Raw genomic sequence first — 20,845 nt, forward strand, 5'->3', positions numbered from 1 at the left:
GTGATCCCTTGTGGTGAGACTCAGGCCGCTATTTTATTTTATTTTATTTTATTTTATTTTATTTTATTTTATTTTATTTTATTTTATTGAGACAGAGTCTCACTCTGTTGCCTGGGCTAGAGTGCCGTGGCGTCAGCCTAGCTCACAGCAACCTCAAACTCCTGGGCTCAAGCAATCCTGCCTCAGCCTCCCAAGTAGCTGGGACTACAGGCATGCACCACCATGCCCGGCTAATTTTTTCTATATATTTTTAGTTGGCCAATTAATTTCTTTCTATTTTTAGTAGAGACAGGGTCTCACTCAGGCTGGTTTCGAACTCCTGACCTTGAGTGATCCTCCTGCCTTGGCCTCCCAGAGAGCTGGGATTACAGGCGTGAGCCACCACACCCGGCCCCAGGCCACTTTTTGTTCTGGACAAAGTGGGGTTTTGCCAGTTAGAGCCTTGATGGAGACAACCCACCCACCCAATGCTGGATAGCCCACTGGACTCGAAGGCAGGGTCACGCCGAGAACAGCAGCATCTGGGGGCTCCTGCCTGGGCCCTGAGTGGTCTGTTGTTTGGCCATTTGCAGGGAGAGGTGGCCTCTTGTCCATTGGTGAGAACACCCCTGGGCTCCACACTGACAGCCAGCCCATTGCCTCTCTCCTGCGTTTTTCCCCCGACTTTCCTCCTGCTTTCAGACTCCACCTGGACGTTCCTTTCAAGGCTGGAAAGAATCGATTCCCCTGGAGCAGGAATGGTAAATACATTCCATTTGTTCCACAAAATGTCACATTAACCAAGCAGAGAGTGTCATTCTGCCGAGCCTGGTCCCAGGGTCCTGCTCGCCCCTCTACTCCTGCCATCAATCTCTAAGGGTTCAGGGTCAGCGCAAGACTCACCATCCCTGCCCTACCGCCTTCCCTCCCACACCAGCGCATCCTGATGGGGAGGGAGAGAGACCTTCAGGTGTCGCAGTGACAGGTGGAATGGAGTGGAACCCCCATCCACCCTTTGGAGCACCACCACAGAGTTTCTCACCATTCGTATTTTAGCAGCGACGACATAGAATCTTACATGAACTGAATTTGTAAAGTTCACATAGTTAGGGAATTTCAAAGATATCCTGTATTCTGTGGGATCTGTAGTCCTTATCAGGGGAGAGAAGAGGGAGGAGAGGGAGGGAGCCAGCCAAGGTGGGGGTGTGCTTGGTGCTGGGAGCTCCTTGCAGAAGCCAGACCTGGACAGGTCCAGGAGGCCAGCTCGGGGGGGGGGGGGGGGCACAGCTGGGAAGAGCCCAACGGATGACCCAGGACCTGTGATCTTGAGACGCCATGGGCTGGTCGGACTCTCTGCCTTCTCCTCTGCTCCAGTCTTTGTGAGAGACAAGGAAGCCTTGGCCTTGTTTGGGCCATCAGCCCTGGGCACGGTCAACACTGGGGCAGGACAGCCCACCATTAACCTGTTGCTGAGCAATAAGCATCCTTGGCCCATTCAATGCCTGTAGAGCTCCTTTTCCCCTTCCCCAGTGTTAAAGGAGCAATTCAAACCCTCCTCACACATTTCCAGATGTCCCTGTTGGAGCCTAACTCATGGTGAGGAAATTGAGTGGGTGAAACAAAGAGAGGTGTCCAAACTCACACATACAGAGGCTAGGGTGAAATGAGGTCCCAACACTCTTAATCCAGGGCTACTTCCATAGAAAACTCCATGTGTGTGTGTGCACACACCTGTGTGTGCAAGGGGACATGTATGGACACATGACCCAACACACAGTGTCAGACTGAGAAACCCAAGCACTTTGCAAGAAGCCAGACTCTCTCTCTGTTTGTAAAAGGATTAAAGTCACACCCTGTGTCATAAAACTAAGAATCTCACAGACACCTGAGCTCTCTCTCTCTCCCAGGGTGATTTTCCCTTCTTTATGTAAATTTAATTTAAATGGCAGCTAGGGACATTTTTATTGGAAAATGGCTTTGTTCTCTTCTTTGTATTCACAGCAGTGGCAGCTGTTTTCAATCAGGACACACACATACTCAAGATGGTGTCTCTCTGGCATGTCAGGGACATCGAAGTAGCAGGTGCCAGACCCCACCTCCCCACCCCGTCTAAGCTTTGGAGAATGACATAAGCATGCAGGAAGCAGAGGGCTGAGCCCTGTGACGGAACTCTATGGGATTATCTGTTTGGAATTTCCTCTTGGGAAATAACCACTCTCTCCCATCCCTAAAGGAGCTGCCACCTTCTGCCATGACATTGTTCACCCACCGACACACACACACACACACACACACACACACACACACACACACACACAGCCTGTTCGTCTGGGGCTGAGCACCTCACCCAAACATGGTTATGATTTCCTTCCCTGAAATACTTGAATGTGTGATGCCTTTACCATGGGAATACCTCAACAGTAGTGAAAACTTTTAACATTTGGTGACTGTTGGCATCTATGTTCCAACCACGTATAGAAATGCAGGTGGCAGGGAGCACAAAGAAATCAAAATGCGGAGAAAAGCAAGGATGAGAGGAAGAGCCCGTCTCTGGTTCTAGAGAATTCTGATGCCCATTTCCATCCTGCCCGTTCCAAGGCTTGTTCATCCAACTGTTGGATCGCGTGTGCCAATGAATTCCTTCCTTTGCCTAAGCCAGTTCACGCTGGGTTCCCCTCACTCGCAATCAAGTTCTCCCTAAACAAGCCATGAGCCCTCAGGGTGCTCACCTCTGTCTCCCTGGTTCTCCCCGAAAGGGGGCTGATCATTAGGGGCCTTCAGGCCAGGCTTGGAGAGGGTAAGAGGGTCATACAGTGTTTCTGCCTGGAGGGCAGTAGCGACCCTCCTACAGGCTCCGGGAATCTCCTGCACAGTGCTCACTGGTATGTAGGAACTCCACTGTTAACCTTTCCCCTTCAGCCTAAAGCTACTCCAGGAGTCTCCGGACCTTTCCCACCCCAGCCTTGAACCAGGGGCTCTGCACTCTTGTCTCAGCCGCCCACACTCCCTGGTGCCGGGCTCGCCAGACACACTCCTTTGAACCGAATGAACTTTAACTCTCTGAGTTGCTGAAAATCCCACACAAGCCAAGCGCTTTCCATTTGCGAAGGTGCCTGGGGAGCTCTTTTAGTGGACTCTGCCTTGCTCTCCCCTCCAAGTGTTTGTCCCACCCTCCTTTGTTCCTGGGATCTACCCACTAAATGGTTCCTGAACACTGGGCTTGGCCCTGGGTGGATACGGTGATGGCTGAGCTGTTTCCCTGCTGCGGGCAGGGTTGCCTGAGTCAAGGCTTGGGAAGCCAGACAAATATGAAATAGAATACTCTGCATGTGCATCCTGTGAATTTTGATGACTTGAGCAAGACACTTTCTGTCATTAAGCCTTGGTTTTCTCATCTGTGAAATGGAGATAAAATGCCTTACTCACAGTTACATTTCAAGGATTCAATTAAACCCTGCATGCCAGCATGGCACAACCTTATGGACACCTAGCATGTCACCCATGCACCATATATATTACCTCCTGCACCTTAACTTTCTCATCTACAAGCCAGGGGTGGTATTAACTGGCTCATAGTCTCATGATGGGATGTATATGAGACACTGCAGGCAAAGCACTCAGAGCAGTGCTGAGAACATTCTCAAATGTACAGTGGGAGCTCCTTCCTGTTATCTATCAGGCTAAGACCTTCCAGATGTTTTGTTTCCCAAATCCTGGCATTCTGGTTGGCCCCTTTGGCCATACATTGTGCATGACCCAAATGGTGTCTCCTCCTTCTCTCTCTTTCTCTCTCTCTTCCAAGAACATTCTTGATAATCCCATTGCATGTGGGGAAAGACTGACTCACTTTTTCAATAAATAGTCCTTTTAGTAAAGCACCAGAAAACTGTCCTTGCAGAGGTGCTCAGATTGATTTAAGGATTGATCTTGAGTGAGAACTGCCATGTTAAATGTAGTGGGGTGTCCCTTGGAGACATTCAGTATTTAATGTATCCTGAACAGCCTTCCCATACCACTAAATATTTTAACTTTACCACCAGATGAGCAGGAAATGTCAGGGATGGGCTCAAGAGAACATCCCAAAAAAGATTTTTTTTTTTTTTGCTACCAATATTTGCTAAGTCCAGCTAGCCCAAGGCTCAGTACTGCAGAGGGCAGAGGTAGCATTTCTAAAGATGGGCTTTTCACTGGCTATGGTTAATGTGTTAAAGCCATAATTGTCCCTTGATTTATGAGTGCAAGTGATTTCAAGACAACAGAGCTTTGACATAAACTCCCCAATGCAAAGTACTGGTTACTCTCCAAAGTGGCAAATTCCCTACTGGCTTAGCAAAAGGATGATAATGAGTTATTGCTAATATGGTCATAAAGCTGTTATTTGCATGAGTCAAATGAAGCTAATATGTAGATAAAATAAAACTTTAGAATGAAATATTGCTAAAGAAAAATGGTTAATGAATTTAGGCACATTACTGAGAAAGTAAGTTTAGTAACTGATTAGAATAGATAATTTTAATTAGTCTCATTGCATCAAAATCAATACTGAAGATTGCATGGCATATCAGAAGTGTATCCATCTCCTCCTTCTGTTAATATTTGGATCATTTCTGGCATGACTCCTAGGGCCTCTCTTGTGGGGGCCAGTCCTGGTGGACCAGGAGGGAGGGTGTGAGTCCGATCAGTCTTTACTCTGGCAGAGGGCAGCTTATCAGTCCTCAAATTCAGGAGGGCCATATTTTGATCTTCTCAAAATGATCTCTCCAGAGATGTGTTGCAAATCCTGAGTTCTAACCTTATTCTGCACCAACCTCAGCCTGGGGATGGAAGTTGAGAACCCCAGTTGTGGACTGAAGAATAATTCTGTATAATTCTGAATAATAATTAGTATTATATACCATCTTTGATGGTTAATGCTATGTTTCAACTTGGATAGACCATGCTACTCAGATATTTGGACAAGAACATCTGAATGTTTCTCTGAAGGTTTTTTTGTTTTTTAAAAAAAACCCAGAAGATTATTATAACATTTAAATCAACAGACTTTGAGCAAAACAGATTGCTCTCCGTAATGTGGGTGAATCTTGTTCAATCAGTTGAAGGCCTTCAGATAAAGATTGATTTCCCGTGAGGAAGAGGGAACTCATTCTACCAGCAGAATGCTTTTGGACTCAGACTACAATACCAACTCTTCCCTGAGTCTCCAGCCTGCCAGTCTACTCTACAGATTTCAAACTTGCCAGCCTCTATAATTTCATGGATCAATTCCTGAAAATCTTTCTCTCTCTCTCTCTTCCCCTCTATACAGATATGTATGTGTGTGTCTGTGTGAATGAATGAATGAATGAACGAGACAGAACCAACCTCCTATTGGTTCTGTTTCTCTGGAGACCCTGACTAGTACACTACTTGAGATTTTGGGGCCTCACTTGTCCTATCTGACTGTCTCAGGGGAGATCCATGAGGTGCCATCTCCTGAGGCCACCAGCTGGGAGACTCCGAGACCTCTTTCAGTCACAAGAGAGAGGCCAGTAGCACCTGGTCAAAGACATCCTTAGTTGTTTTGAGTAGGAAGAGAATGTATTGCTCTCAAACTTATAATGGACACTTTAGGTTCTTCTCTTGAGTGTGACAGGGTCCCCTTAGGTCATATGTCTCCCCTGGTATTGCCCAGAAAACACTATGCATCAAATGGCTTAGACTCGGGGTTGGCAAATCACATTCTGTGGGACAAAATCCAGCTTGCCATCTGTTTTTGTGTGGCCAAGGAGCAAAAAATAGTTTTTATGTTTCAAATGGTTGAACAAAATCAAAAGAAAAATAATATTTTATGATATATTAAATTATATCAAATTCAAATTTCGCTGTTCATAAATAAATGTTATTGGAACACAACCATACCCCTTGGTTTATGTGTCATCTGTGGCTGCATTTTTTGATACAATGGCAGAGTTTAGTAGTTGTAACAGTGTCTTAGTTCATTTTGTGCTGCCATAACAGAATAACACACTGGGTAATTTATAATGAACAAAAAGTTATTGGTTCATGGTTCTGGAGGCTGGAAATTCTAAGATTGAGGGGGCAGTGTCTTGCAAGGAGGGCCTTCTTGCTGCATTATTCCATGGTGGAGGGACAAAGTGAGGGTAAAAGAGAGAGAGCAAGAGATCAAACTCACAGTCTCAAGCCCTTTTATAATTGGCATTAATTCATTCATGAGGGTGGAGCCTTCATGACCTAAACATCTCCCATTAGGCACCACTTCCCAATACTATTGCACTGGGGATTAAGTTTCCAACAGATGCTTTGTGGGGGTCCCCAACCTATGATGAGTTGTGTAATTATTTCATTATACATTACAATGTGATAATAGAAATAAAATGCACAATAAATGTAATGTACTTGAATTATCCCAAAACCATCCTCCCCTTCCCCCACTGGTCCATGCAAAAATTGTCTTCCATGAAAATGGTCCATGATGCCAAAAAGGTTGGGGATTGCTGTTTTAGGGGACACATTGAAACCATAGCAAACAGAGACCATATGGCCTGCAAACCTAAAATATTTACTATCTGGTCCTCTACAAAAAAAAAAAAAATGTTTGTGTATTCTTGGCTTAGACTTATTGCTGTCTGTGAATGCCAAGTGCTGGGATTGAGGGCTGTGTGGATGAGGGATATTATTTTAACAGGATCAAGATTTTATTAGGAAGGAAGAAAGGGCAAATTGACACAGTGTAGGAAATCAATGGTGTTCCCTACACATGAATGAGTCACCTGATTTCTTTGAGGCTCAGTTTTCCCATCTGCAGGTGTGGGGTTATAGAAAAATATATTTGTGGGTAATTGTTGAGAATTAAGAGAAGGAATGTAGGCATAACTGATTGACAGATTCATGGAATGGATGGATGGATGGATAAATGGATGGATGGGTGGATGGGTGGATGTGTGAATAGCTGGGCAGTTGGACAGGTAGATGGATGGGTAGACAGATGGATGGGTGGACAGATGTATGGGTGGGTGAGTGGATGGATGGATGGAGGGATGGGTGAATGGATGGGTGGATGGGTGGATGAGTGGATGGATGGGTGGATTGGTAGATGGATGGATGGGTGGAGGGGTGGATGAAAAGGGAGTGGGCAACGGTGATGCTAGGGAGGTGAGCTGGCCCATATCAAGCCACTTGTCCTGGCTTTATTCTGCATCCATGTGGGAGCCTTCTAAATGCTTTAAGCAGGGAATGACGGGGTGACATTTGCATTTGAGAAAGATAACATGGCATTTTGTAGCTGGCTAGAGCAGAAAGATCATTTGGTGGGAGAGCAAAAGAAATGAAATGCCTCCTGGAAGGGAATAGAAAAACAGACTGGGAAAATCATCCATCTGCTCTCCCTTTAACCTTTCCTCCCTGAGAGGAGAGAGACCAGGAAGAGACAGCCCTAGAGGATGAGCTACAGGACTGTATTAGTGAAGCACACTCAGAATAACCTTAGCAAATGAGTACTGAGAGCTGTGTGTTACACAGTATTCCTTGGGCTAGGAAGGTAAGACTTGAGCTTGGGAGATCATGGTACACAGGAGACCCCAGGAGGGAACATGGAGAAGTCCAGCTCAGAGTCCACAGGTTCTAGTCCTGACACAACCAGTAACTTGCTGTGTGACCTGGGGCAAATAGATCCACTTTTCTGTGTTATCATCTGTGAAACCACTGAGAAAGAGAACTCTTTCCAATGAAACAATTTTACTGAAAACATAATGTTTTAGCAGGGACAGATAGAGATTTTGGGAGACCTGAGGTTGAAACAGTTAGGGATCCCCCTTTAAGGAAAAAAGATACAAAAATGGATGCACAAGTAAAAATTTATTTAGAAGCAGACAAGAAATCCAACAAATTATTAAATATATAAAAGCCAACAAAGACTATATACATCACAAAATCCAGAAAAATACCAAATACGATTATTAATGAACTGCTTGACAAAACCCTTATGATATTTTTTACATTCTTTGCATACTTTTTTGATCACCTCTTCCTATGACAGTACTTGTATTACATTTTCTAAAGAGAAGATGGATAACTCAGCCTTTCAGATTGAAACTTGTTTTTAATGATTGATAATTGAATTGCAGGAAACACGTGTCTCCTTCCACAGCTGTACTTGTTTATAGTCTTGCTCTGGGTCTGTAACCTACAAATGCGGGAATTCTGATATCTTCTCTTTGGCTTGGCTCCCATCAGAAAAGAAACATAAATGTGGAATGCATTTGCAATTCTATGCACTGTATCATTGCACAAACTCCTAGAGCAAGAGGATTTGCATTCGACCACGTATCAATGAGAACTGAAGTCCCTTCTTGCACTGTTACTTGTCTGGGATAAGACAAACCTTGTGCCCATTTATTTCACACTGAGTTTCTGTTCTGCTGATGTTGTATCAGCCTCCAGCTGAGCTGACTGTGTGCAATGGGGATATTCCTAAAAGCCCGGATGGTTAGAACAATTGACCACAAACCATGTATATATCTCCTATTAAACCTAAGTCAGGCCTGGAATGGTGGCTCATACCAGTAATCCCAGAACTTCAGGAGGCTGAGGCAGGAGGATCACTTGAGCCCAGGAGCTTCAGACTAGCCTGGGCAACATACCCAGGCCTTGTCTTTAAAAAAATAGAAAAATTAGCTGGGTGTGGGTGGAATATGCCTGTAGTCCCAGCTACGTGGGAGGCTGAGGCAGGAGAATCATTTGAGCCCAGGAACTGGAGGCTGCAGGAAGCTATGATGATGCCACTGCACTCTAGCCTCATTCTAGGGCAACAGAATGAGACGCTGTCTCAAAAAGAGTTGCAATATGATCTCCTAGGCTGTGGCCAATGGTCTTTTATTGTTTATGGTGTCATCACTTGTCTTGGTCTTTGGTATATCTTAACAGTTTTGAACCAGCTCAATCTATCCTACATGTGTCTGGAAGGGTATATAGGAATAGCTCCTTGTGAGAAATGAAGTAGCCTCACTATCACACAGTGTTAAAAGCATGGGGCCCAGATTTTGGTGAAATATGCTTGTGTGCTTTTCCCATTAAGCTCTCTTTCGAGCCATCAGCTTGGGCGGGCAGACTACCAGCTCTATGAGGGCAATGATTTTGTCTGTTTTGGGGTTCCCCGATGAACCCCAATGTCTGGAGAACACTGCGTAGCACAAAACATCTAACAAATAGTTGTTGAATTATACTGACTGGATATCTCAGCATCTTTCCCATCTCTCCTCTCCCTTCATTTCTCTCCTCCCCATCCTGCTTGGTCTTTCCTGCTCCTTGCCCTTCTTCCAGGTTCTGGCCAGCTCAGCATGTGTCGCAAGGTCCGAGATTGTGATCGGGACTCCTGGCCCACTCTGGAGGGCCAAGGTCCATTCTCCGACCTTCCCAGGAGAAGGCCTGAGTCGTTCAGAAACCTTTACGAGATCTGCAAACATCATCCATGCTAATACTGCCCAACCCTTAATAGCGTAACATGTAAAGTTTATTGTGCTAACAAAATGCCTCTTTTATGCTCTTTTACCAATGGCCTTTTTAAAACAAAGGTGAAGAGATAAAGTACAGGAAAAGTCAAAAGGGAAAAAAGAATCTTGTTCCACCAGAGGTGGTTAATAAACATTTGGGAGAGTTCGTTTCAGGTTCACCTGACACCTTGCATCCGTAGAAGGCTGCCAGTGTCTCTTCACTGCAAGAGTGGGGACCCGGATGGTTTTTGTTCTTACTGCCCCTGAGCTTTCAAAGAGGATGCACCGCAGGTGGGTTCAGAGAGGGTTAGCTGGCTTCTTGAGCTATCTATCTTGACCAAGTCACCAATGCTCGTATTGGCTAGGAAACTCAAACAGCTTGGCATTGTATATCTGGGAGTCAGCAGTATTTTCGGGGGAGGGTGGGGTAGGACAAATTTCCTCTTGTATGGATGGGAGAGAAAGAAGCAGGATCTTATCTGCTTAGCTCCTTATGTGGGTAGGAGCCCTAAAGTTTGGAGTCATCATGGGTGGGAGGTCCAGAGTGGTTATTAGGAAGATAAATCCTTTGGAAACTTCAGGATAAGAAACAGATGCTGCTTCAGTGTCCAGAACCTTTCTCTCCTCGAAGCCTTCCTCACCCACTTGGGTTCTATTGATCTGCCCTCTCCCAGGTGGAAGTTGCCATTAGAGCTAACTGAAAGCAATCCAGACTTTTAGTAAATATATATCATTTAGATCCTTTTACTTGATGGCTTCGGGTTCAGTACAACAGGTCCCAATTGCACATGGTCAACTATGTACAATTCCATATTCCTCAGCCTGGCATTAAGGTCCCTCTGTGATACGAATCTGATTTTCTAGCCTTACCTCTAGACATTGATGCGCTCGACCCCTCCATTCTCCCCAACTGGGGTGATCATTGCTTTTCGAATCTGCTCTTATGCCATTTGGATCCTCCTCTCCTCCTCTGCCCATCAAAATTCCACTCTCATTCTAGCCCAGCTCGTGCTCAATGCCTCCTAGGAAATCTTTCTTGACCTCCTCAGTGCAGGTAAATCTATGCTTCATTTCAAAAGCTATGGCTGTCAGGGGCCCAGTGGAAGTTTTTAGGGTGGGGAACTTTTCTGTTATTGATTGTGGTGGTTGTTACACAACTATACACAATTGTCAATATTTATCCAACTACATGCTTCCAGTGGGTGAATTTTTAAATACATAAATTGCACCTCTGCAAAGCTGTGAAATAACTGCAATAATGGGGTCGTCCACAGCGGCACCCGCTCCTTTGACAATGAACATACTTGCTGCGTGTTGAGGCCTGTCCTTTCTTCCATGTACAGCTGTGAAGCCAAGAGATGGAGATGAGTGGACTGTGCATTTGGGCAACAAAACTGAGGAATCTCCTGGGAAAAGGATTAAACTGAACCACTGGGGTCCGAATACCCACAGACGGAGCTGGGAAATGGAGGATTGGAAGGTGGGTTAGAAAACAGAAAACAAACTACAAGGAGAATCTGCAAGGTGCTGAAAGGGTATTTGACCCAAAGGAGGAACGAATCTGTTTGGATGGGTGAGACCTAACACTGGTAGGGCCTTTGGTCGGAGGGGAAGGTGGTGCCATGGGTGAGAGTGGTGCCTGCTTCTAGACCCTTCCTGTTCTAGCTGCCCTGGCAATGTGGTCCACATTCAGGACAGCATATCTCCTGTGTCCTCCACACTGGGTTTAAAAATTGCCACCAGGAAGATGGTAGGTAACTCATGAAGCAGTGAACAGCCTGGATAAGTCAGGCAATAAAGAATTCTAAATCCGATTAAATGTGAGACTCCACCAAGAAACATTGTACTGATTTACTGAAAATTTCATCTGAGAGTGCTTTGTTTAATTAAAAATGGGGCATGGTTTCCTTTTGGTTATGAAAGAAAAGGGAAGGAAAGAAAAAAAAGGAGAATTAAAGAATTACTTAAGGGTTTTTACACTATCTACGTGCAAGTGTTCTAATCCCAATTGGGTAATAACCTTGTGTGGGGTGCGGTAGCAACGCCATTCCAAGATGGCGCCCGCTTCCTGGTCACACCCTGTTGTTAGTCTGACAAACAAGTGCTCAGCGCATGTGCAGAGTTTGTCTCCTCCCTTCCAAGTGCCTTATCCAATCAGACAATGCCCAGTGTACTTACTGCCTTTATAAGCAGCCGCCGAGAACGCCTCGGCGTCTTCCGCATCATGTAAGTCTAAAGGGAACCTCATTAAAGCACGGTCAGAAGAACTCCAGTTGCCGCGTCTTCCTTGCTGGCGAGGCGGGCGCGACAAGTGGTGCCGAAACCCGGGAACTTGAAACAACTTTGAGGCACCAGCGGAAGACGACCTCGGAAGAGGTAGAGTTCAGAACTGACGTGTGGGACGGCCAAAACTCCCCTGCTTCCAAAAAATGGGTAATATTCTGCTGCGGCACTTTTTGTGGCCTATTATCATGAAATGCCTGTATGATGAGACTTCAGGCCCGCGCGTAGCAGCTAGCCAAAGTGCACTGAGTGACTTGCAAGAAGCAAGCTCAGAGAGAAGCAGTAAGGGAGGTACCACGGTAAAAGGTGGAAAAAAGGAATATAGAGCTCAAGAAAGGAGAAAAAGGGAGAGAAAGAAGGAGAAAAAGGGAGAGAAAGAAGGAGAAAAAGGGAGAGAAAGAAGGAGAAAAAGGGAGAGAAAGAAGGAGAAAAAGGGAGAGAAAGAAGAAAGGAGAAAAGGGAGAGAAAGAAGAAAGGAGAAAAGGGAGAGGTAGAAGAAAAGGGAGAGGTAGAAGAAAAGGGAGAGGTAGAAATGTAAAGGTACCAAAAATAAAAATGACAAAGGAAAGGACAGGACAGAAGACAGAGGAGTTTCGCCGGAAGCATGCGAGAAGCAGAGAGAGGCCCGCGCGGCTGCGTGCTCCTCGGGCAGAGGCGCCCGCCTTTTCTCCGCGCGGCGTGTGCGGGACACGGGGTGACGGAGACGCAGCCCCGCAAGGGACGCCGTCCAGAGAGGAAGCTGGCCTACTTGCTCTGTTGCCTGGACTAAAGTGGTGTGGCCTCAGCCTAGCTCTATGACTCTGTTTAGATCTCGCAGAGATTTTGGGATCACAGCTGCGATTCATACTGCTCAGGCTCTCAACAATCTATCTGCTGGAGTAGCCGCAGCCCTCGACACTCAAGCCTGAATCAGCGAGTGGATTTAGTACAGGACCAGGTGGACACTCTTTGGCAGTTTGCGCAGCTGGGTTGTGAGTGGAGAATGACCAGCCTCTGTGTCACTTCTGTGCTCTGAGAACTTTACCTTTGCCGCTAATCTTTCTAAACAGCTGTCTAGGCATCTAACAGGCAACTGGTCTGAACAGTTTGATTCCTCACTCAGAGACCTGAGACTGGCCATCGTGCACATGAACTCCACTCATGTGGATCTGAGCCTTGCCACAGGACTGACAGCATGGATTCAACAAGCCACCCATCATCTGAAGGAATGGTCCGGTCTTGCAGCCGTGGCCGTTTTGCTGATAGTTGCGGCTGTTGGCGGACTGTGGTGCATCTGTAGGCTGCAGGCCCAGAGACGGAGGGACCATATGATATTGGCACAGGCATTTGCTGCGCTTGAACTGGGACAGTCTACACAGGTGTGGTTGACCATGCTTAAGGGTTAGCCTAGGTTTGGGTTGCACCCGCTCCTACCCCCAGGCATTTGGCAGACATGGCCTTTGCACCAGAGAAGGCATGTCCTCAGTCCCACAACCAGCCTTTGCACATCTCAGAGTTTTGCTCATTGCACGAGGTAAGGTGGTTGTTGTTGGGTAAGTGAGGCTCTGCATCCTTGCTAAACGGTTGCTCAGTTCTCATTTAATTAATAAAATAGGGGGAGATGTGGGGTGCGGTAGCAACGCCATTCCAAGATGGCGCCCGCTTCCTGGTCACACCCTGTTAGTCTGACAAACAAGTGCTCAGCGCATGTGCAGAGTTTGTCTCCTCCCTTCCAAGTGCCTTATCCAATCAGACAATGCCCAGTGTACTTACTGCCTTTATAAGCAGCCGCCGAGAACGCCTCGGCGTCTTCCGCATCATGTAAGTCTAAAGGGAACCCCATTAAAGCACGGTCAGAAGAACTCCAGTTGCCGCGTCTTCCTTGCTGGCGAGGCGGGCGCGACAACCTTGGGTGTTATTTATCATTTTTCTGGGGTTGTCATGACACTTTTAAAATACAACCAACACAAAAATGACTGCTAATTAACATATAACATTGTGTTTCATATTCTCAGAGTGTTTTCTTCTCTAAATTTTAGAAATTAATTTTGTCAAAGTAATGCACGTATCTAGTTTTTAGAAATCAAATAGTACTACAAGACTTATAATGAGACAGCTGCCCACTCTGGGGCTGAAACCCCCAAGTCTTACTCTCTAGAGGCAATCACTATCTACTCATAGCTATTTCTTCTAGTATTTATCTCTGTATTTATAAATAATATGTGTAACAGGACATTAAATAGATTTTTGCTTTGGTGTCAGAACTGTAGCTGTAGCCTCAAAGCTGAAAATAATAGGTGCTAAGAACTCCAGCCATCTAAAGAGAATTGACAAGATGACAAGAGTCATCTCCTAAAATCTTTCTAACGTGTGGCAGAAATAATAACAGATAACACATATACCTTGCTTACCATGTCCCAGGTCCTATTCTAAATGCCTGAGATTTATTTACTCTCTTAACTATTGCAATGACCCTAGGAAGTCCCTCTAGTGTACAGGTGAGGTTACTAATGAGTAGAGAGGTTAAGTCATTCTGGCCAAGGGCAGAAATAGGTTTCATTTGGGGTTGTCTGACTCTGAACAATTACTGGATATTGCCTCTCAGTGGCTTTGTTGCCCAGACCCACCCCTTCTTCTCCAACCCATATGAGCAGAACACCAAAAACTCTAGAAAGATACTGGGAATCGCAAGCCAATGGGGAGAAACTGGTGTTTCCCGCCTTCAATTTTACTCGCACCCTCTCCATGGCAACTGTGAACCAAGAAACGGGGAAGAGGTATTCAAACAGAGATGAGGGATGCTTGCAGGAAGGGGGGGCTGGCCTTTCATCTGCTGGTGGAAGTCTGCTTTGATGCCTGTTTCACGGGGGGAGAAAGAGTGAGGCGGGAAGAGGGCATGGCGGGGCAGGGTTTCTGTGGACCAGAGGCACTGGGGAAGGTGGCCATGCCGGTGCCATCTTGTTGGCGCTGCTGGGAGGAACACCAGCAGCGAGAGGCCAGGGCATCAGGCTGGGTGGGGTCACAAGAAGTAAACCTGATGGTGGAAGGTTCCAGAAGACCCTTCAAAACACCCATACAAATGCCCTACGAGCAAACAGGCACTGAGATTCTAGCCATATACTTGACATCTAAGGCCAGCCGGTGTTAGCCAGGAGGGGACGATAGAATAATAGCATCCTGGACACAATGAGATGCTCATGCCTTTCCTCTGATCTCCACTTCCCAGCCAAAATGCAGGCAGCTGGACTGCCGGCCGGTCTCCTCCTTGCTGAGTTCCTCCATGGAGACTCAGCTGCAGATGGGAGAAGAGGAGGAGCGTGTTCCTGGGATCTAAGACGGAAATCTTCAAATTGAAGGAAGTTGGACCGGACATTTCACACTTCTCCTAAAGCAGCCAGAAAGCTGTAGGATCTGGCCAAGAGGTGATTTAGCAAACGGGAAATGAAATTCAGTGTAGCACTGTGGAAGGTAGAGATCAGAGTGACCTCACGTTGACACTGTCACTCTTAGATGGAGGCTGCGCACCGTGCTCAGAAGCAGACCGAGGCATTAGCCGAATACCTGTTTTTTGCTGCTTCTTGTTGGTTTATCCATTTAAATATTTTTTCTTTTGTCTTTTTTTGTGTGTGAGAAATAATGAATTAGGTCTTTTTCATGCTTCCTCCCTGTGCACAAACCTTTCCTCCCTTATCCTACCAACACAGCTATGTGTTTAGAAAGATCAATCATACAAATTTATATGATTATGGCTGTCTAAATATTGTTCACGAGTGGGCTATACATTTACTATGGTTACATTTCCTCTCTTGGAAGTGTGGAGGAGGAAATAAATATCCTTCGCTTACATTATTTTCTATGTACATATTTTGGGATTTTATCATCAGACCTGTCGGTTTTACTATATATGGTTATTTTCTCCCCAAATGCTCATACATGTGGAATCTTAAATTGTTTTTCCCCCTAGAGTTAGCCCTTCTGAAAGTTTAATCTGCAGTGCTTGTTCTTTGAATCTGCTGCACAGCTGTTATCCTGAAACTTCCAATTTCCTGAATTGGATTTAGTTTTAGTTTTCCTTGATCTCATGTCTCTTTCTTTCTTTTTCTCTCTCCCTCCCTCCCTCCCTCCCTCCCTCCCTCCCTCCCTCCCTCCCTCCCTCCCTCCCTCCCTCCCTCCCTCCCTCCCTCCCTCCCTCCCTCCCTCCCTCCCTCCCTTCCTTCCTTCCTTCCTTCCTTCCTTCCTTCCTTCCTTCCTTCCTTCCTTCCTTCCTTCCTTCCTTCCTTCCTTTTCATTATATGTCTGAAAATGTTTTTATTATAGTTTCATATTTTTGCTCACATAGTTGGATAAAACATTCTACATTTGTCTTAATTTGGATCCCTCACACCCAAAGCACAAAATGAAACAAGAACGTGTGTTTAGGTGGACATTGGGGACATTCCGGGGAACAGGAGTGAGGACCGGGGGAGTGCAGTAGGGATAGAGGGAAAAGCAACTTGAAGACGGGCTGTGGAGTGGGCCATTGCTCCAAGTGACAGTGAAGGTTATATGGAGGACAAAAGGGAGACGCCTTTACCCATCAGCTCCCATCCTCCGCTGGTTACAGGTGGCCTCATAGTTGTTATTCCTCACTGTGTCCTGGTCATGCACATGTGAGCGCGTGTTTTTCGCAAGCATCCCATGCTGCGAAATCAGAGAAGCTCCAAGGCAGGGAGCATGAGGTACATGGTATGCACTTGGGGTGAGATGCTATCCAGCTGCGCTTTGCATAACTGGTGCCAGTCCACATTGCTCAGAACCGGCTGTCACAGTAGCAGCAGGAGCGAGAGATAGGACAGAGGAGGAGGTTGGCAGTGGTGTGCAAGAGGTGTCTAGTACAGCCTACCCATCAGATCTATTCAAGGCCTTCATTAAGTCCACATCACCACACAGTCCTCTTCAAGGTGACAGCCAATCGTAAGCTTTGAAAAGACTTAGTACAAGTATATGACTGGGGCAGCCTATAGGCCCCGTTGCTGTATGTGATCAAAGATCATAGTTAATATTTATTATTTTCAGTCCAATTCATCCACTCTAGGTTTCCCTTTCCATTAACCAAAATTTCAGTTGTAGAAGTGCTGTGAGCAGGTTAGGAGATAGGAGTTTTTAGGGGACCAACATTTATTTTGCAAACTTTCATGTAATTTCTTGTTTTCAGTTTTACACTTCATCCATGCTCTCCACTCTATCCCGTGCCCCTGAATTTGGAGTTACTCTAGTTTGGTTCTTCCAGAGAATAAACTTCCTGTTTTCTGTTGAGAGACTTAGTTAATTTCTTGCACTAAGTTTGGGAAGGCACTTACTCTGTGCACTGACTTTCAACCAACTCGTGATTGTTCACCCCACATCTGGAAGCTGCCTTCTCTCTCACACACCTGGTGCTGTGCTCACCCAGGGCTCTGAAGAATGCTGAATCGACTCATTTTCCCTTTGCATCTCATTCATCTTGTTTGCCATCCATATTCTGAATTCCATGTCTGACATTTCAACAATTTCCTTTTGGTTGGGGTCCATTGCTGTAGGTCTGTTGTGATCCTGTAGGGATGTGAAACTAGTGTGTTTCTTCACGTTGCCAGAATTTTTTTGCTGGTTTCTTGTCATCTGGAACCTCTTCTCTCAGCTCAGGGTGAAGAGGTTTGTGGCACACCTATTCTCCTTTGCTAGGAACACTCATACTTAGTGAGAAGAAGGAAAGGGCCCCTGAGAGCATGTTTGTGTTCTACTCTGGAGGACTGGCCCAGTGAGAGAAGGGCAGATGCACTGAGAGCTTGCAACGTAGCTATCTTCCTGCATTGTCCCATTTCCCTGTGGTTGTGCAGTCCAAGCCGGAGCTGGGGGATATTAGTAATGGAGTGATGGGTTGGTTCCCAGGCTGCTGTTTGAAGCTTGGGCAGGGGTCTGGGTGAGTCTCTCTCCAAAGAGGTGAGTGGCATGTGAGTTTGCCCTGCTCAGGCCTCACTGTGACAGTGGCAGTGGTGGCTGGGTGAGGGTGAGGCTATTTAGGCAGTGACCCAAATGTCAGGGTTGTGGGCATTCACTCCACTCAGTTCCTGGGGCAGTGGTGGCATGTAGGGGAGGTGGCTCTGGTGAGTGAGTCTGCAGCGATGCGTGTGGGGCAGTGCCACAGTGGCTGTGGAGACCTGGGCGCAGTTGCAGTCACCAATGTGCAAGGTGTGCTGTGCTGCTGGGCCCATGGTGTGTGGGGCTACTGGGATGCATAGAGTGCAGAGCCACAGTGGCTGGGTGGGTCACTGAATTTCATGGGTGCCTAGGTGCATCATGGGACTATAGCTGGCGGCAGTGCAGGTTGTGGGACCTTGGTGGGCTGCTGAGTGCTTCATGGGGATGGATTGCAAGACCTTTGTGGGTGTCTGGGTGCATCGTGGGATGGCAGTCAGTGGTCAGACGGGTCACGGGACCTTGGTGTGTGTCTGGGTGGGTTGTGGGACTGAGGTGTGTCTGCATGGGTTGTGGGAACTTGGCGGGTGCCTGTGCGGGTCACTGGACCTTGGCGGGCACCTGGATGGGTCTTGGCCACTGCATGAGTGGGTTGTGGGGCAGCAGCTGGCTGCGTGACAGCTCCTCAGGCCACAGTAGCTGGGCTGTCTGTGGTTGGTGGGGCCAGGGAGATGTGTGGCACCCCACTGGGGACACTTGATGGCTGGGGCTCTCCCTCCACCCAGGTCCAGCTGTGGCAGCTGCTGTGGTGCTACTCAGGTGGGAGGAGCGACACTACGGAGATGGTGGCGGCAGATGCTGAGGGCTGCTGGGCACCTGCTCTGCTTGGATCCCTGGGAGGCGGCCGGTGGGGAGGCTTGGGGGGTTGCATGGTACACAGACACAGTGTGCACGAGAAAGCCCCCCACTCCATCCCTAGCCTCTCAGGGGTACTGGGAAGGTACCGTGTTTCCCCCAAAACAAGACAGGGTCTTATATTTATCTTTCCTCAACAAGACTCCCTAGGGTTTATTTTCAGGGGATGTGCTATTGTTTTTTTTTTTTAAGTATGGTACAACGATCTACATTTATTCAAATACAGTTAAGTTATCTTCTTCTGGAACATCATCATAACTCTCCAAACCCTAAATTCCATCCTGAATTTCTTGCGACTCTATTTCCTTTAGAACCATTGGCCCCAATCTCTCATGTGGAGCCATAAAGCTCTCATGGGGCAGATGAGAAGGGCTGCTCCTCTTCTTAACCGCCCCTCGAGGAAATGCATGGGTTGTGCAGATACCTGCATAGCCACGTCCATCACTGGGTCTTATTTTCGGGGTAGGGCTTATATTGCACAAATACTTAGAAATCCTGCTAGGGCTTATTTTATGGGTAGGTCTTATTTTTGGGGAAACACGGTAGCTGCAGATTGGTGTTCTGGCGCTGAGAGCAAAGAATGGCACCTGTTGCAGCAGCCTGGGACCAAAAGCTGGCAGGAGCTCACTGTGCCTACTGTCTACTGCAACGCTGCTTACAGTCTCCACACAGGTCCCTGGGAAGTTGGCAGGCCTGCTGTGGTGGCGGAGTCCCCTCATGGCTCAGGCTTCAGAGTCTGCTGGGGGAATGCGAAGCCTCGGAATTTCCTCCCATGACTCTTCCGTATGTGTGGACGCTTCCTGCAGGTACCTTCCAGTCTTGCCAAGTGGATCACCTCGCTTCTCTCCCTGCCACTTTGGGTGTCTCCAGCCACTTCTCTGATGATTCACAATGCTCTCTCTGAGAGGGTTCCTCCATGGTGCATCTCCACCCACCACCTTTGATCCTTTCCTTGACAGCAGTGAGTGCTGGATGCTTCTAGTCTGCCACCTTCCCCATTCTCTGTAATTTTCTTTTCCTGTGACTTTTCCCTGATTTTGAGGGTAATGCCAGCCTCATAGCATAAGTTAGGAAGTATTCCAGGATTGGTGTTAATGCTTCTCTAAATATTTGGTAGAATTCACCAGTGAAATCATGTGGTCATGGACATTTCTGGTTTGGGAGGCCTTTGACTCCTAATTCAATCTCTGCTCATTGTAGCCTACTGAGAGTCTCCATCTCTTCATGAATCAGTTTGGATAATTTGTATGTTTCTATGAACTTTTCCATGTCATCTAGGTCATCTAATTTGTTGGTGTACAGTTGTTCGTAGTATCCTTCCATAACCCTTCTTTCTATAAGGTCTGTAGTAGTAGCCCTTCTTTCATGTCTAATTTTAGTTAAGTTCTCTCTTCTCTCTCTCTGTCAGTCTTGCTAAAGGTTTGTCAATTTTGTTGATCTTTCGACAGAACCAACTTTTGGTTCATTGATTCTCTCTGCTGTTTTTCTATTCTCTATTTTATCTCTTCTCTAATCCTTTCTTATTTCCTTCCTTCTGCTAACTTTGGGTTTATTTTGTTCTTCTTTTTCTAGTTCCTTCAGTTGAAAAGTAAGCTTATTGATTTAAGATTTTCTTCTTGTTCCATGCAGCATTTACGATTATAAATTTCCTTCTGCACGCTACCTTTGCTGCGTCCCATAAATGTTGGTATATTGTGATTTTCATTTTCATTCATTTCTAATTGTTTTCTAATTTCCCTTGCCACTTCTTCTTTGATCCGTTAATTAAGAGTGTCTTGTTTAATTTCCACGTATTTGTGAATTTTCATTTTTGTTCAGTTACTGATTTCTAGCTTCATTCCATTGTGATCAGAGAAGGTAATTTGTATGATTTCAATCTTTTTAATTTATTGGGACTTGTTTATGGCCTAACATGTGGTATATACTGGAGAATGTTCCATCTGTATGCAGTTGAGAAGAATATCTATCCTGTAGTTGGTGGGTGGAGTGTTTTGTAGATGTCTGTTAGATCTAGTTGGTTTATGGTATTGTTCAGGCCTTCTTTTGCCTAGGTCAGGTTATTCATTATTGAAAGGGGAGTATTAGAGTCCCTCGTATTAGTGTAGTATCCTTGGATTTTACAGCTTTGATTTCCTTTATTTTTGTTTTAGAAGAATTGAAAAGAAAAATATTCCAGATCAATTATGTTGAATTAGAACACCTGTAGCATTTGATTGCATAAGAAATAAAGGAAATTAATAGTTTTAAATATCTACCATATGGAAAGA

This window comes from Microcebus murinus, chromosome 19 (genome assembly GCF_040939455.1).
Source record: "Microcebus murinus isolate Inina chromosome 19, M.murinus_Inina_mat1.0, whole genome shotgun sequence".
NCBI classification, from domain to species: domain Eukaryota; kingdom Metazoa; phylum Chordata; class Mammalia; order Primates; family Cheirogaleidae; genus Microcebus; species Microcebus murinus.